This window comes from Canis lupus, chromosome 2 (assembly GCF_048164855.1).
Source record: "Canis lupus baileyi chromosome 2, mCanLup2.hap1, whole genome shotgun sequence".
NCBI lineage: Eukaryota > Metazoa > Chordata > Mammalia > Carnivora > Canidae > Canis > Canis lupus.
Genome location: NC_132839.1, coordinates 10,024,390 through 10,041,149, shown reverse-complemented (window position 1 = coordinate 10,041,149; position 16,760 = coordinate 10,024,390).

The window sequence follows — 16,760 nt, the reverse complement described above, 5'->3', positions numbered from 1 at the left end:
TACACACTTAGTCCTCAGATGGATTACATTGAATCCCACAGAACTATCTGTATCAACCTCATGTGGGGATGACTTAACCTGGAAGGAAGCCACTCCTGCTGCCTCCTTTATCCTTGAATTCTCAAATGAGGATAGTAGGAAAATAAATCTAGTTCCCAGGTAAGGATTATTTCAAGGCTGTACTTAATACAGCTGTTTCTAATAACCAAGGCAAATATCACAGACTTACTTAATTCCAAATTATGCAAAATATTACCCCTAAACATTTTGTGTGTGTGTGTTAGAGACCAGTTGGCTTCCCCCTCGGAGAGCCTTTGTTTACGCAGAGGGAGAAGAATAGCTTACGAATTACACTCAGGATTTTATTCCTGTAGAGATTGCATCACACTCCATAGATGGCTTCCCTCCTTAGGTGCTCTCCAGGGATACGTCTCCTCCAGAGGCATTAAAGCAGCAAGTCCTCTAGACTGAAAGCTCATTTATCAAGTCTAATTCCTCAGACAGCCATCTGTTAAATGCAGAGATTCATGATTTAATAGTCACTGTAGTACTGTCCCTCAAATCACCTCTTTGGAGTCAATTAATCTCTATTGCATTACTCGAGGAAAATCATTTGAGATCATTCCAATTCAACACTTCCTTACAGAGATGGAAAGGATTTATCTGTAACAATGAGAAGTATAGCAGTAAATACATTGCAGAATTGCATGGTAATGGTAGAACGCTCATTCTCCATTTTTACATATGAAGAATTAGCATAATAAAGATAATTTGTGTTACACTTCTACTATACATTACTCATCTATGGTCTTCTACTTAAACTTGGGAAGTCCTTGACTATTATTAATTTTTGAGTCTTCACAGCCTTGGATAATCTATGGCACTTGCTCATGAAGATGTGTCCATAGGCAGCATCTAGGTGGCCAAAATTTATTTTCATATTGGCAGAAGATGACTTGAGGAAACGATGCTAGGTTGTTCCTGTCTTGAGCAGCATTAAAGATCATCAGTCTTGACAATAGGAATTGCACCTGCTTTCTGTAATTCTACAGTGTGTTTTACTAAATGTTTAGTGTGCTTGTTGTTGAGAAACTAGGTATCAAACTACCATTTAGAAACCCTAAGCATGAATGTATGGTCAGCTCTGGCCATAGGATTCAGAGAAAGGGGAAACAAAATAAAGGCATAGGATGGCTACTGTTTAGGACATATTATTTCATCTCATAAAGCTGATTTCTTTCTCTCAACATCCTGATAGCCTGTACAAGGCCATTCAAGAGGGCAAAGGAGCAAACAATGATGAAAAAGTAAGGCCGAGTCACTTAAAATGTGCATACTACTTCCAGAGGTGTCCTGAATGAACTTATTGAAGCAAAGAGTTCTAGGGTTTGGTGAAAGGGCATCTATATAAAGGGCTTCCAATTATGACCTGTTATGAAAAACAGCAGTAAGACTCTGAGAATGCTCAGAAGTTTGCAGAATCAATAATCAATTAAAATTCCTCCAAAATTTTGTTTTATGAAACAAAGCCAAAAGTGTAAGAGGCAAGAATGCAGATATCGCAAGGATTCTGGAACTTAGAATAATACCATCCACCAGGGCTGTGAGAGAAGAGCAGTGAATATGGCTTCAATCATAATCTCTTCTAGAAAAAGATGGTTTGTATATTAAATAAAATGGAATATTGTTGTCGCTGAGAAAATGTATGATTCAGATAAGAGGATCCGGAGACTGATAATCCTACATTTCACTACACTCACCCGAGTCATCATATTTTAAACCAATTGCAATGTGATTTAATGTCCTAGTTGAAAGTTTCATTTCCAGTGTATAATTTCATCTTCCATTAAGCAGTAAGAAATATGATCACTCTCTGAATCACCAATGAATACCATGATGTCATCAGTTTTCCAAAATTATTAATAGAACATATACAGGAAACTGTTGTCTTGGTATAATAACGGCTTCAGGTTTATGATACTCATTTATGAACAATTTTCAAAGGATCATTTTCTATAGTGTCTCCAACAAAGAAAAAGAAGGATACCACTTAAGGTAATTACTAAACATATTTTAAAGTACCAGAAAACACAAATTCAAACAAAATAATAGGACAGCATAATAATTCTATGTATCTAGGATGTGCTATAAAGCCAAATTTGCAGTTGCCATAGTGAGCTTACTGTTCTCTTGGGGATGAAATCAGCACACTCTTTGCTGGTACAGAGGTACCTCACTGGCAGTGGGAGGATATTGGTGTTTCATACTAGAAAGTCATATATTCTGATAATTTTTCAATTTGAATTTTCTTTTCTATGCATGCATATATAAATTCACAGAATTCAAAGTACAATAAAGAAATAAACACAAAGACATCTAGGACCTATCATTAATTCTGGTGGGCTATACAAGCTAACTATCTTGGCTAACTTCCTTCATCTTAGTCATGTGTAAAATGAGTTAGAAGGATAAACGAGTATTTCTGCATTGACCAAAATTTAATTTGTTTTGTTTTGGGTTTGGTTGGGTTTTTTATATCTCTTTTCTGTTTTACTAACCACATTCCTGTTTCTGATCATCTTTATTTTGTTTTCCTTTGAAAGGGGTATCACCTCTCTTCATTTTCATTCCATTTGGTTGTGGAAAGGACAGAGGTGACATGTGTCATCTCTCTATCCCTCAGTTCTCCCACACGCATCAAAGCTCAACTGGAGATGACACACAGTTTTGTCTGATTTTTTTGTTGTTGTTGTTGTTTGTACTGCTTTGCTTTGTTCTGGATGGATATATACATACAGGCTTGATTCTAAAAGTACTGGACCCCAGAGAAACAAACTGTGAGTACTGATGGATCAAAAGTACAATAAAAGAGGGGTGCTTGGGGGGATGCCTGGGTGGCTCAGCAGTTGAGCATCTGCCTTTGGCTTAGATCATGATCCCAGTCTGGGGATTGAGCCCCACATCGGGCTCCCCACAGGGAGCCTGCTTCTCCCTCTGCCTATGTCTCTGCCTTTCTCTGTGTCTCTCATGAATAAATAAATAAAATCTTAAAAAAAAAGAGGGGTGCATGAGTGGCTCAGTTGGTTAAGCATCTGCCTTCAGCTCAGGTCGTGATCTCAGAGTCCCAGGATCAAGCCCCCATTATCCCTGCTCGGTGGAGAATCTGCTCCTCCCTCTGACCCTCCCCCTCTCTCACTCACTGTCTCTCAAATATATTTTTTTAAAGTGCAATAAAGGAGTTGCACTTAAAAATAAATATAGAAGGATAATTTTCAAAGACCAGATAGAAGATGTCGTTGAATAAAGAGGATCTGGATGGTTGTATGGGAAAAGGTTACAGGAAATTGAAAGTGTGAATTTGATGGCTTCTTTTATTCATATTTATAAATGAGTGAAATGAGGTTTTGAGAGCTAAAATAATTTTCTAAGGTCACAAAGTTGGTACCTAGCAGAGGAAGAACTCCAATTCCACTTCTATTGCTCCAAACTACACTGTCCCTATGAAATATCAGGTTGAGCAGAAAGGGTTGGAGAATAGGAAGCCAGAAGAGGGAATATGCTATAATAGTGTATGTAGAAAATGAAGAAAAAATGCAATCAATAGTGATTAAACATATGTCTTATCAGCACTGAAAAGCAAATTAAAATTGTCTTTCAAAATATATTTAAAAGAAATATATCCTAATTTCTAGATTACCTACTTTGCTCCTTAGTTCACTTAGATCAAGGACATATTATAAAAATTAAGCCCATATACCAAGTAGTCCAAGCCAAAGAATATTTATTTATGTACATCATGCCCCAGCCCCCACCTACGTAAATATTACCTTCTGAAAGACAGAGCTGAAGTTAAAGCCTTAAGAAGTCCATGTATTGTATACTCATCTCCCAAGGCACAGATAATTTCATCAGGAATTGGTCTCTGCATTAAAGGATGCTATAATTGGCTAAAAAATGACAGTATGTCCCATCCAGATATGGATGTCCATTCCCAATCACTGGAAATCAGAACAGGAAATATATAAGTAATGAAGATTTGAGTAAGGAAAGGGGAAACTAGAAGTTTATAATGTAAAACTATGCCATGAATAAAACCATGCAAGCCAAAATTGAGTTACATTGATGGGAGAAAGAAATGCTCTCTTCTACTTCATCTGAACTAGCTCATCAGGCCCAGATGGCAGGAGGCCTTATAGAAGCAAATCCCCGGTAAGATCCTGTTTAATTCCCTCAGAGCAAGATGCCAGAATAAGGAAAACTTATAATTGCTACAGTCTCTACTCTTAGATAATCAGTCATTGGTGATTTGAGTGGATTTTTGTTGCATGAAGTGCTAACCTCAAACACATATCACAATGAAAGATGTAATATGACTATTGAATGTCTACGTATTTATTGCAAAAATAAATCCTAAATACCTGAAAAATCTGCTAAAAACCAGGCACTTTTCAGGATTAACACAAGGATGTCCCAGGATGCCCGGGTGGCTCAGCAGTTGAGCGTCTGCCTTCAGCCCAGGGTGTGATCCTGGGGTCTTGGGATTGAGTCTCACATCAGGCTCCCTGCATGGAGCCTGCTTCTCACTTTGCCTTTGTCTCTGCTTCTCTGTGCGTCTTTCATGAATAAATAGTATCTTAAAAAAAAAAAAAAAAAGACAAGGATGTCCCTTCTCAATTCATCTCAACATCACACTAGAATTAACAAGACAAAAAAGTCAATAAAAGGCATAGAGATTGGGAACGAACAAAAAATAAAACTGTCCATGTTTGTACATGACATGAGCAATTATAGCAAGATTTCCAAGTACAAGGTTAATATACAAAAGTCTATCATTGTCCTAATGCCAGCAATGAACTAATGGAATTTCAAATTAAAAACACAAAACATTCTCAATACTCAAAAAGAAATGAAATGCTTAGGTATAAATCTAACTAAACATGTACAAAATATCTGAGAAAAATGATAAAATTCTAATGATAGAAATCATAGAATTAAATAAATAGATATTCCATGTTCATGGGTAGGAAGACACATTACTGCCAATATGTCAGTTCTTCCCGACTTAATCTATAGATTCAATGCAATCCCAGTCAAAATCACAGCAGGTTATTTTGTGAATATCCACAAACTGATTCTGAGGTTTACATAGATAGGGGAAATACCCAGAATAACCAGCACACTACTGAAAAACAATAAAATTATAGGACTGACACGACCCAACTTTGAGAGTTACTATAGAGGTACAGCAACCAAGAAAGTGTGGTAATGGCAAAAGAATAGACAAATGGATCATTAGAAAAGAATAGAGCCCAGAAAAGACCTACAAAAATATAGCCAGCTAATCTTTGACAAAGGAACAAAGACAAGAAAAAAGATGGTCTTTTCAATACATGGTACTAAAACAACTTCATGTCTACATGCCAAAAAAAAAAAAAAAAAAGGAAATAAAGAAAAAAATCTAGCCACAGACTTTACCTTCTTCAAAAAATTAACTCAAAATGGATTATAGACCTAAACGTAAGATGCAAACCTATCAAACTCCTATCTCCTAGAAGGTAATATAGGAGAAGATTTAGATGGTCTTGGCTTTGCCAAGGACCTTCAGATACAACACCACAAGCACTATGAAAAATTAATTGATAAGCTGAACTTCACTAAATTTAAAATATCCGCTCTGTGAAAGATCCTGTGAGAAGAGAATACAAGACATAAACTGAAAAAAATATGCAAAAAGCATGTCTGATGAAGCAGTGTTATTCAAAATATACAAAGAACTTTCAAATTTAACAGAAATGAACAATCTAATTTTAAAATGGGAAAAAGTTCTTTACAGATACTTCACTAGAGAAGATGTTCAAATGGCAAAGCAGCATAGAAGAAAAAATCCTATGTCATCAGGGAAAGGCAAATTAGAACAATAATGAGACACTACCACAAAACTATTAGGACAGCAAAAAATCCAAAACACTAACAACACCGAATACTGGCAAAGATGTGAAGCATCAAGAATTCTCATTTATTATTATTATTATTATTATTATTATATTTTTCTAAAATTTATTGCATAGGTTTTGTAATCAAGTCCCTCTAGTATTTTTCTATTGCTTACTTCTGCAGTGACTTTTTCCTGACCTACACTTCACCCCCGGAAAGCTGAGAATTAAATGTCCTGAAATTATAAATACGCTTTTTTTCTCTTCAATTGAATGAAGGTTTATTATTTAATTTTTAAAAATATTTTATTCTTAGAGTTGAGAGAGGAAGGTGGGCGGGGATGAGTGATGGGTATTAAGGAGGGCACTTGTTATGATGAGCACCGGGTGTTACAGGTCAGTGACAAGTCACTAAATTCTACTCCTGAAACCAATATTGCACTGTGTGTTAATTAGAATTTAAATAAAAATGTGGAAAAAATATTTTTTTCTCCAAGTTTTTATTTAAATTCCAGAGATGTTTACCCAAAGGAGCTCAAAATATGCCCAGGCAGAAACATGCATACGTATGTTGATCAGAGCTTTATTCATATTTGCCCAAATGTGGAATCAACAAAGGTGTCCTTTAGTAAATAAGTGGATAAATATCTGTGGTACATCCATGTAATGGAATATTATTCCACACGAAAAAGAAATGAGCTATCAAGCTCTTAAGGTTATGGAGGAAACTGAAGTGCATATTACTAAGGGAAGGAAGTCCATCTGAAAAAGCTACATACTATATGAATCAACCATATGACATTTGGGATAAGACAAAACTATGGAGACAGTAGAAAGATCAGTGGTTGCTGAGAGAGAGAGAGAGAGAGAGAGAAGGATGGATAGACTAAGCACAAAAGATTTCTAGGGCCATGAAACTACTCTGTGTGGTGCTCTAATGGTGGACATATGCCATTATACATTTGTCCCAATCCATAGAATGCACAATACAAGGAGTGAATCCTAATGTGAACTATGGGCTTTTAGTGATATTGATACATCAATTAGTGATAATTGATACATCAATTATCTGATACATCAGATAATTCATCAACAATAAATTAATAAGTTCATTAATTTCAACAAATTCACCACTCTGGTAACAGATGTTACTAGGAAAGGCTGTGGATTTGTGGGGAGAAGAGCAGGGCATGTGTGGCAAATCTCTATACGTTCCATGAACCTGAGATTGCCTTGGAAAAATAGTCTATTTAAAAAAAAAAAAAAAAAAAAAGGTCATTCAAGAGGCACAGAATAAAATTTTAATTGGAAGGAAATTGTATGTTATTAAACACGGGCTCTTAGTAGTAATTATAAGAAACAGAGAATATATTTTACAATTTTTATAAAACACATTTAAGCCACTATTTATATTTCATTACCCAGTGTCACTTGGTGATGCCCCACCTAAGAGTTTTGTTTCTAACTAGGTTATCGAGAAACGCTAATCTCCTTAGCAATAGTGGTACGCTGACTGGTAAGATCTGGCCTGGTAAGACCCTTCCTAACTGGTGGCTAAGTCACAGTCCAAGGTGATAATCACAATAATGATATTAGTCTCTCAGACTTTCAGCATTTTACTTCGCTATTTTACGTCCTTAGCTTATTAGTTTAACTTTAGGAAAAAAGGAAGTGTTGAAAATTGGCAGTTTTATTAACTTGGTATTCACTATTTTTGCATTAGTATAAAAATCTTAATTAGAAGGTATGCCTTTATGACAATATGAGAAATAACACTATTGTTTACTGTGAGATTCTGCACATAGAACAGGGTTTACTTTTATCCACATTTGAAAATATTAATATGTTAAGGCTTCATCTAGTTAAAATTTATTTATTTCCAGTGTTTCCAAATTAATTACAGCATTATTAAAAAATTGCTATCCTAGGGTTACAAGAAAGTTATATAGGTGTGGGGGAAAAAAAATCCGTGGCCTCCATTCTTGCATCGTTTTTCAACTGGACATTCTTGGACCTTAAACCACTACCATAAAAATAAAGCTCATCATTTTCTTTTATATCTTATGTGAGAGACCATTATGAACATATCAGGTTTAAGACAGAAACATCTAAAGCCATGTGACATTAGTTTTCCGGTCTCTGTATAATATCCAGTGGACAGATGTCAATATGTCATAATCACTGCTGTCATTAATAATAGGCCTCAAGTAGGGATGATGAACCAGGTGAATCTGCAAAGTGAAACCCAGGGTGAAAGCTATAGCCATTAATTCTGTTTTATGATGTTCTATTTTTCACTATATTTGATGTTTAGAATGAGTTTGCTTCCACAGTATCAGCTTGTGGCAATAGGGGAGGTTAGTTTGTCCCAGGAGCCTGGAAAACACACTCAAAAAAATAATAATAAATAATCAAAATGTTTACTTAAATCTTAAAAATAGAGTTATAAACAAACAAGTCAATTCACCAAGGACCTGAGCTGAAGGGTGTTGGCGGCATTAAAAGGGCTTGAAAATAGTTCTTCCCTAAGAATTTGGTAAAAGTGCCTTATAAATTGTGAGGGATCACAATCCTACAGGAAGAGTCTGCCTCGGTATACCACTTGGAACCACTAACCGGGAGCTTTAGAGACTAAAGTTTCCAAGCAGAGGACAGAAAAAATATGGTATTACCTAATGTCAATTTTCTTTCGCTTTTTCTTTTTTTGAGGAATATCTGATTTTCCCTAGTTTATTGAGACATAATTGACATACAGCATTATTTTAAGGTGTACAACATAATCGTTTGTTGTGTGTGTGTATTGGAAAATAATTACTGCAGTGAATTTAGTTAACAAGCAAGTCATTTAGGTGTGGGGGAAAAAATGGAGAAACCTCCATTTTTACACTATTTTTCAACTGGGCATTCTTGGACGTTTAATCTCATATAGTTACCATCTGTTTCCTGGGATGAGGACTTTTAAGATCTGTTATCTCAGTATCTTTCAGATACGCAGCATTGCTAATTATAGTCACCATGATGTACATTACATCTGCAAAACTTGATCTTATAACTGAAGTTGGTGCCTTTGGATCATCATTACTCATTTCCCTCACCCCTCAACTCTCGCCTCTGGCAACCACCCATCTGTTCTGTTTCTATGAGTTCTGAGTGAGTGTGTTGTTTAGGATTCCACATGTCAGACCATAGAGTATTTGTCTTTCTCTGACTTATTGCATTTAGTGTAATGCCTTTAAGGTCCATCTCTGTTGCTGCAAATGGCAAGATTCCCTTCTTTTTAGAGCTGAATAATATTCTGTAGTATCATGATATAATAAATTTATGTTATATATGTCATATATGTAGTATCGTATGTTCTATATATCTATATATCTAATAATATATCCCATTTGTTTTATAGATTCATCCATTGATTGACACTTAGGTTGTTCCCATGTCTTGTCTATTATTAACAACACTGCAGAGATCATGGAGTGCAGAGATCTCTTCAAAATAGTGATCCTTCACTATTTTGCATCCTTCACATATATACATCCAGAAGTGGAATTGCTAGATCATATGGTAGTTCTGTTATTATTTTTTTAAGGATCTTCCATACTGTTTTCCATAATGGCTATACCAATTTACATTCCCACCTATATAAGAATGTTCCCTTTTCTCCACGTTCTCACTAAGGCTTCTTGGCTACTTGTTTTTCCAAAGAAAACAAAGATGGTCAACATCTAGTCAGTTCTTCTGCTCATGTTCTAATTGGATTTTTTTTCTGTTGAGTTATAAAAATTCTTTACGTATTTTGAGTTAACCTCTTATCAGATACATGATTTGAAAATGTTCTTTTCCCCATTTATTAGGTTGCCTTTTATTTTATTGGTTTCCTTTGCTGTGCAAACCAGTCACACTGGTTTGTGTTTGCTCCTTGTCTTTGTTTTGTGTCAGATACAAAAAAATCTTTCAAGACCAGTGTTAAGGAGCTAATCTCATTTTTTTTAAAATAAGTTTTATGGTTTTGGGTCTTACATTCAAGCTGTTAATCCACTTAGAATTTTTTGTATGGTGTAAGATAGGAGTTTCATTCTTTTGCATGTGGGTACTCAGTATTCCCACCATAACTTACTGAAAAAACCATCCTTTCCTCATTGTAAATTCCTGGCTCCTCTGTCATAAACTGATCGACCACATAAATGTAGGTTTGTTTCTAAGCTTTCTATTCTGTTCCATTCATCTGTTTTTATAACAATAACATATTGCTTTTATTACTATAGCTCCATAACACAGTTTGAATTTAGGAAATGTAATGCCTCCAACTTTGTTCCTCTTAAGAGTACTTTGGTTATTCACGGCCTTTCCATACAAATTTGAGACTTGTATTTTTGTATTTTTGTGAAAAATGCCATTAGAATTTTGATAGGGATTGTGTTAAATCTATACACTATTTTCAGTAGTGTGAATGCTTTAATATGAATTGTAATCCATAAGCATAGATCTTTCCGTTTATTTGTGTATTCTTCAGTTTCTTTCATAAATGTCTTAGAGTTTTCAGTCTACAGGTATTTTACCTCCTTGGTTAAATATATCCCTAGGTATTTTATTTTAAAGCAAATGTAAATGAGTCTTCTTCATTTCTCTGACAGTTCATCATTATTGCTCTGAAAAGAACTGATTTTTTTATTGATTTATACACCCTGCAACTTTACTGAATTTATTGGTTCTGAGTCTTTGCGGTTTTCTCTATATAATATTGAGCCATTTGCAAATAGAGCCAATCTTACTTCTGTCCAACATGGATGTTTCTTATTTCTTTTCCTTGTCTAAGTGTTCCAGTACCATGTTGAATAAAAATGGCCGGAGTGAGCATACTAGTCTTATTTCTTTTTTTTTTTAATTTATTTTTTATTGGTGTTCAATTTACTAACATACAGAATAACCCCCAGTGCCCGTCACCCATTCACTCCCACCCCCCGCCCTTCTCCCCTTCTACCACCCCTAGTTCGTTTCCCAGAGTTAGCAGTCTTTACGTTCTGTCTCCCTTTCTGATATTTCCCACACATTTCTTCTCCCTTCCCTTATATTCCCTTTCACTATTATTTATATTCCCCAAATGAATGAGAACATATAATGTTTGTCCTTCACCGACTGACTTACTTCACTCAGCATAATACCCTCCAGTTCCATCCACGTTGAAGCAAATGGTGGGTATTTGTCATTTCTAATAGCTGAGTAATATTCCATTGTATACATAAACCACATCTTCTTTATCCATTCATCTTTCGTTGGACACCGAGGCTCCTTCCACGTTTAATGCAATCCCTATCAAAATACCATGGACTTTCTTCAGAGAGTTAGAACAAATTATTTTAAGATTTGTGTGGAATCAGAAAAGACCCCGAATAGCCAGGGGAATTTTAAAAAAGAAAACCATATCTGGGGGCATCACAATGCCAGATTTCAGGTTGTACTACAAAGCTGTGGTCATCAAGACAGTGTGGTACTGGCACAAAAACAGACACATAGATCAGTGGAACAGAATAGAGAACCCAGAAGTGGACCCTGAACTTTATGGGCAACTAATATTCGATAAAGGAGGAAAGACTATCCATTGGAAGAAAGACAGTCTCTTCAATAAATGGTGCTGGGAAAATTGGACATCCACATGCAGAAGAATGAAACTAGACCACTCTCTTTCACCAGACACAAAGATAAACTCAAAATGGATGAAAGATCTAAATGTGAGACAAGATTCCATCAAAATCCTAGAGAAGAACACAGGCAACACCCTTTTTGAACTCGGCCATAGTAACTTCTTGCAAGATACACCACGAAGGCAAAAGAAACAAAAGCAAAAATGAACTATTGGGACTTCATCAAGATAAGAAGCTTTTGCACAGCAAAGGATACAGTTATTTCTGATCTTAGTTTTCACCACTGCATTTGATGTTAGTTGTGGGCTTGTCATATATGCCCCCTTATTATGTGGAGTTCTGTTTCCTCTATACTTAGTATATGCCTATTTTTAAAATAAACATAGACCATTGAATATAATTCATTTCAATTGTATAAATTTGACATTAACAAATGTTCAATAGTTTCCTAGACCCAATGACAGTATCATATAGTGTTTTTTTTTCTCCATCTGGACAATTTATGACAATATAAACATAATGGTTGTTAGAAGTCCGTTATCTGTCCTCTGAAAGATTTTAGCACTAAAGCTGAATACAATCTACGTTGAGTTCCCACACATTCTAGGAAAGGGTATTATACATGCCACTACAAATTTGAATAAAAAGTGTCCAAGATGGTTCAATGAGTGCCACTCTACCCAGACTAAATAAGAGATGCCAGATATCCAGCAGAACAAAAGAGGATGCTTTCAAGTTTTTGTGGAAGTAGAGAATGCTAGGGTCAATATAAGCTTGTTGTGACTGCACCAAGCCGCTGTTCCGAAGAGACATGGGTATTTTCTTCCAACTCAAATATTTGCTGAGTTGCAGAAATGAGTGACACTATAGTTGAATACAATGAGAGCGAGCTTAGAAAAGCTGTCACAGTTCTTTAGGATTTTGAAGAACATCGAAGACTGAGAATGGAGACTTTCCTGAACTCTGAAGAAGAGGAGCTGGCTAGAGCTTCCCATATCACAGGACAGGAAAGAGGACATCAGTGGGAGTGACTTACATTTCCAGGTCTGGCTGGAGCAATAATGAATGAATTCCGGGGGTATTGAATAGTTTTGTAAAGACTGGGCCCACAATATTTTTCTTCCAGATCTAGGTACTCCAGTAGAAAGAACAGAAGCATAGAAGCTTGGAAGGAAATACAAAAGGCTATGCAAAAGGTATCATTAACTACAGAAAAGAATAGTACGAGAGAGAAGGATTTTTTTTTTAAGAACATACTAAAGAACTTCCTGAAAAAGAGAACAAGAATCTGGCCACCAAGGAGAGCCCACTGATAACCAGATTAAGTCAGCCACAGACCAGGAACATCTTTATAATTCTCCCTGATCCACCCCTCCCTTTATCCTCTAGGGAGAAGCCAGAGATAGCAATGAGATAGCATGGGGAATTGGAACAGGAACCTAAGACAGACCTGTGTCTTTTCCCCAGTATAACTCTAAGAATTCTAGGAGGTACATTGGGAGAGCAGGTTTGAGTTGGTTAAAAGATTAAAATTTTTATTTAGGCTGGACAGAACAGAAAGATGGAGTTGCTTTAACATCTGAAAAAATCACTGAAAGTACAAGAGATAGTCTTGAAATGCTGCCAAGAGACATAAGGGGATCTGGGAGACAGATTGTGCAAGTGACATTGGGGGAAAAGGGGGTAAAGCTATTTCCATATTGTATTTATGGAGACCAGGTTATTATATAAATGAGACATGTAAGTGAGGAAAATAGTAACAGAGCCAGTCTTGTTTAAGTATTTGGTATTCCTGGCCCCCAAAGCCCTCTGTTCCCACCTAAGCTTCTAATCATTCCCTAGGCTATAAAATAACTCACATTTAAAAGCACCTATGTGTGTCAACAGTCTACAATACCCAACCACAGACCAGCATCAGTCCCTCATAAGGGTTTTATTGGGTCCACCAGAAAAAATAAAGAGGCTATGGTATGCTTTATTTATTTATTTTTAATTTTTATTAATTTATGATAGTCACACAGAGAGAGAGAGAGAGAGAGGCAGAGACACAGGCAGAGGGAGAAGCAGGCTCCATGCACCGGGAGCCCGATGTGGGATTCGATCCCGGGTCTCCAGGATCGCACCCTGGGCCAAAGGCAGGCACCAAACCGCTGCGCCACCCAGGGATCCCCGGTATGCTTTATTTAAAGGACTATACTATATTCTCCTTTCCACTCATTTTAAAATACCAATTATTTTACAAAATGATGACATGGAAGAGTAAGAGGGAGTTTTTGCTTGTTTCTTTAGTAATAGTTTTTGGTAAAAATTAAAAACTGACATTTCTATATCTAATACCATGCCATTTTATTGTTGTTTCACAAAAACCACCTACTAAGCCTAAAATCCTCTACTTAACATTTTTCTATTCTTATTTTGTTGATTTAATACACACATACACACTCAATGTGGTGATATAAACCTGAAAAAAAAAGAGCATGAAACTATGCTAACAGATTTCAAAGGTAACACAAATAGGCCATGACTTATCTTCAAGCGATAAGCCTGAAGATCAATCTCACCGTGCAGTAAACTTATGTTCATTCTGTTTATTTCCTCTTCCTCAAGATTCCCAACTTTAGTTGAACTATGCTCTAATACTCCGTAACAGAATTCTTGGTAGCATATTTACACTCCATTTTTACATTTAACGTTACCAGGTGGGTGAGTACCTAATACCATGGTTAGAACGATCCAGTTCTCATTCCACAAAAACCATTTTACTTCAAGGAGAAATTCAGGTTTAACATTCCTAGGTCACTCTCCTACAACACATTACATCTTACCTTCATTTCCCAGATACCATGACATTTTTGTTCTTTGAGCACAAGCTAGATAATTGATTATTGCAGAGAAAACTGAATCATACGGCGTTGAATGAGTCACTTTCAAAAACAAACACCAATTAGCTACAACTCTCATTTTTCTTTCTACCATCATTTCATAACCCGGTGATTAATGCCATTATACATACCTTGTTTATGATGCCGCAGTGGGGATAGAGGATCAAAAAAATTTTTCAATTAAATTGACATATGTAAATGCACAGTCTTTAATCAAATCTCCTTGTCCCTATTGTCCCATGGGTACATTATATACTGTGCATTGCCTCATTATTTTCCTAAAGGATAGGATTTCTCTTCTTCCAGCCTCCAACTATAATTTCCACCTTGAATGACGAACTCCAGATTTCTTTTAAAAAGCTATCTTTGGGGGCACCTGGGTGGCTCAGTCCGTTAAGGGTCTACCTCTGTTCTCAGGTCATGATCCCAGCATCCTGGGATGGAACCCCATGTTGGGCTCCCAGCTCAGCAGAGAGTCTGCTTCTCCCTCTTTCTACTCCTGTGCTCTTACTCATACTCTCTCTCACTGCATGTCTCAAATAAAATCTTTTTTTTAAAAAAAGCTATCTCTGTCTATTCTAATGTTCACTACCTACCTGTCTTTAATTCTTCAGCATTTGCAATTTGTGCCACCCGTAGATCTATAGTCATCAGGGACTACTTTAGGCGTGTTTGTGGGTTATCTCCACAACAACAAGGTCAGGCTTTATTTTGAGGTTCTGTTTGTTTGGACAGAGAGTGAAATATTTTCTTAATCCCCCTAATAAGGCGGTTCAGCAGAGTAGTAAGGACACAGGTTCTACAGTCAGCCTGCCAAAATCTGGATTCTGCCCAAAACAAAGGCTAACTGTGTGGTTTCAGACAAGTCACTTGACCTTTCTAAATCTCATGTTCTTTTCCTGTAAGATGAGAGCTAACTTAATTTCTACTTCTTAGGTGTGAAGTTTAAATAAACAAATTGACTAAAACAAGGGAGAGTACCTGACATCTAATCTTCACCCCCACCAAAGGCTGCTTCTTTGTTTTCCTCTTTCATCCCATAGAGCTTAACATAATATTGATGACTTAAGAGTTATGTGGTAATTACTGAATTCCATATTTTATAAAGAGTCTATAGTATTTCACCCATTTATTCAGTTTTCCCCACCCCACTCCCACTCCACCCCCATCAGACCACCGCTATCTCCACTTTGGTTTGAATTTGAGCTCAACCTTCATTCATCCACTCTGTTGCTGTGAGTATATATTTCTTATCTCTCATCAAAAAGTTCAATCTGTTCCCCTCTACCTCGTTTTAAAAAGTTGGTGTTTGTGCCAGCTATTGATTTATTATCTTTCAACTCCTGATTCACCCCCTTTTAGCTTCTTCAGTGAAGTGGATATTGACTCTTCAAATACTTTTTTCCTTTATCCCCTGGCACCAAAGCTTTAACAACAGAAGACACTGGGTGGGCATCACAGTCCCTAAGGGCTTTGCTTCCTAGTCCCCATGCACCTCCTCCACACACACCAAACCCAGCTCTTGTAGGGAACAGAGGCCAGAGGCATGCAGCTGCCAGCAGCTTTCCCTAGCATTCACTGGGGGGACATTCCAAGTGGAGTCAATCAATAAGACAATTCCCTGTGAAAAGCATCCCCAGTTACCCACAGGGTAGGTTTCCAGCATCCTTTGCTATAAATAAATTATCAGCCAACCAGTGAGCCTGGGCTGTGCTTTCCTCCATTTGGGTCTAGATCTTATCACTTTCAGAGGAGAGAGTGTGGGGCTCTCTCTCAGCCCTAAATTTAGTGACTGTTCCTTAGAGGTTCTTGGTAGCGAACCCTTCATTGTTTCACTGTTATTATAAGTAATAATACTTTATATTAAACTTCCCTTTTTCAAACTGTTGTTTCTGTCTCCAGTTGGACCAAGACTGTCACAGTCCACCATATTTTAATTTACCAACTTATTCCAAATCATCTTTGCTTTTTCAATGATATAAAATCATTAATGACAAATATGAGATACTATACACACAATATACACAAAATTGATATTTTCAAATGTTAAGAGAAAGACAATTCTCCAAAAGAAAATGATAGTCACTACGAAAGCAGTTTAGTTCTGAAATATGTAGCTCATTCAAAGGATAAAATAACCACCTCCAATCTTGTATTTTCTATCATGAGTAGTCACTTATTTTTTGAACATTTTACCACTTGTGATTTTTTTTAATAAATTCACACCACCTTTTAAGCAGAAGTTCAATTTTTTAATAAAAAATTCCAAGTGATATACTATACTTCTAGTCAACCAAAGTAAAGAA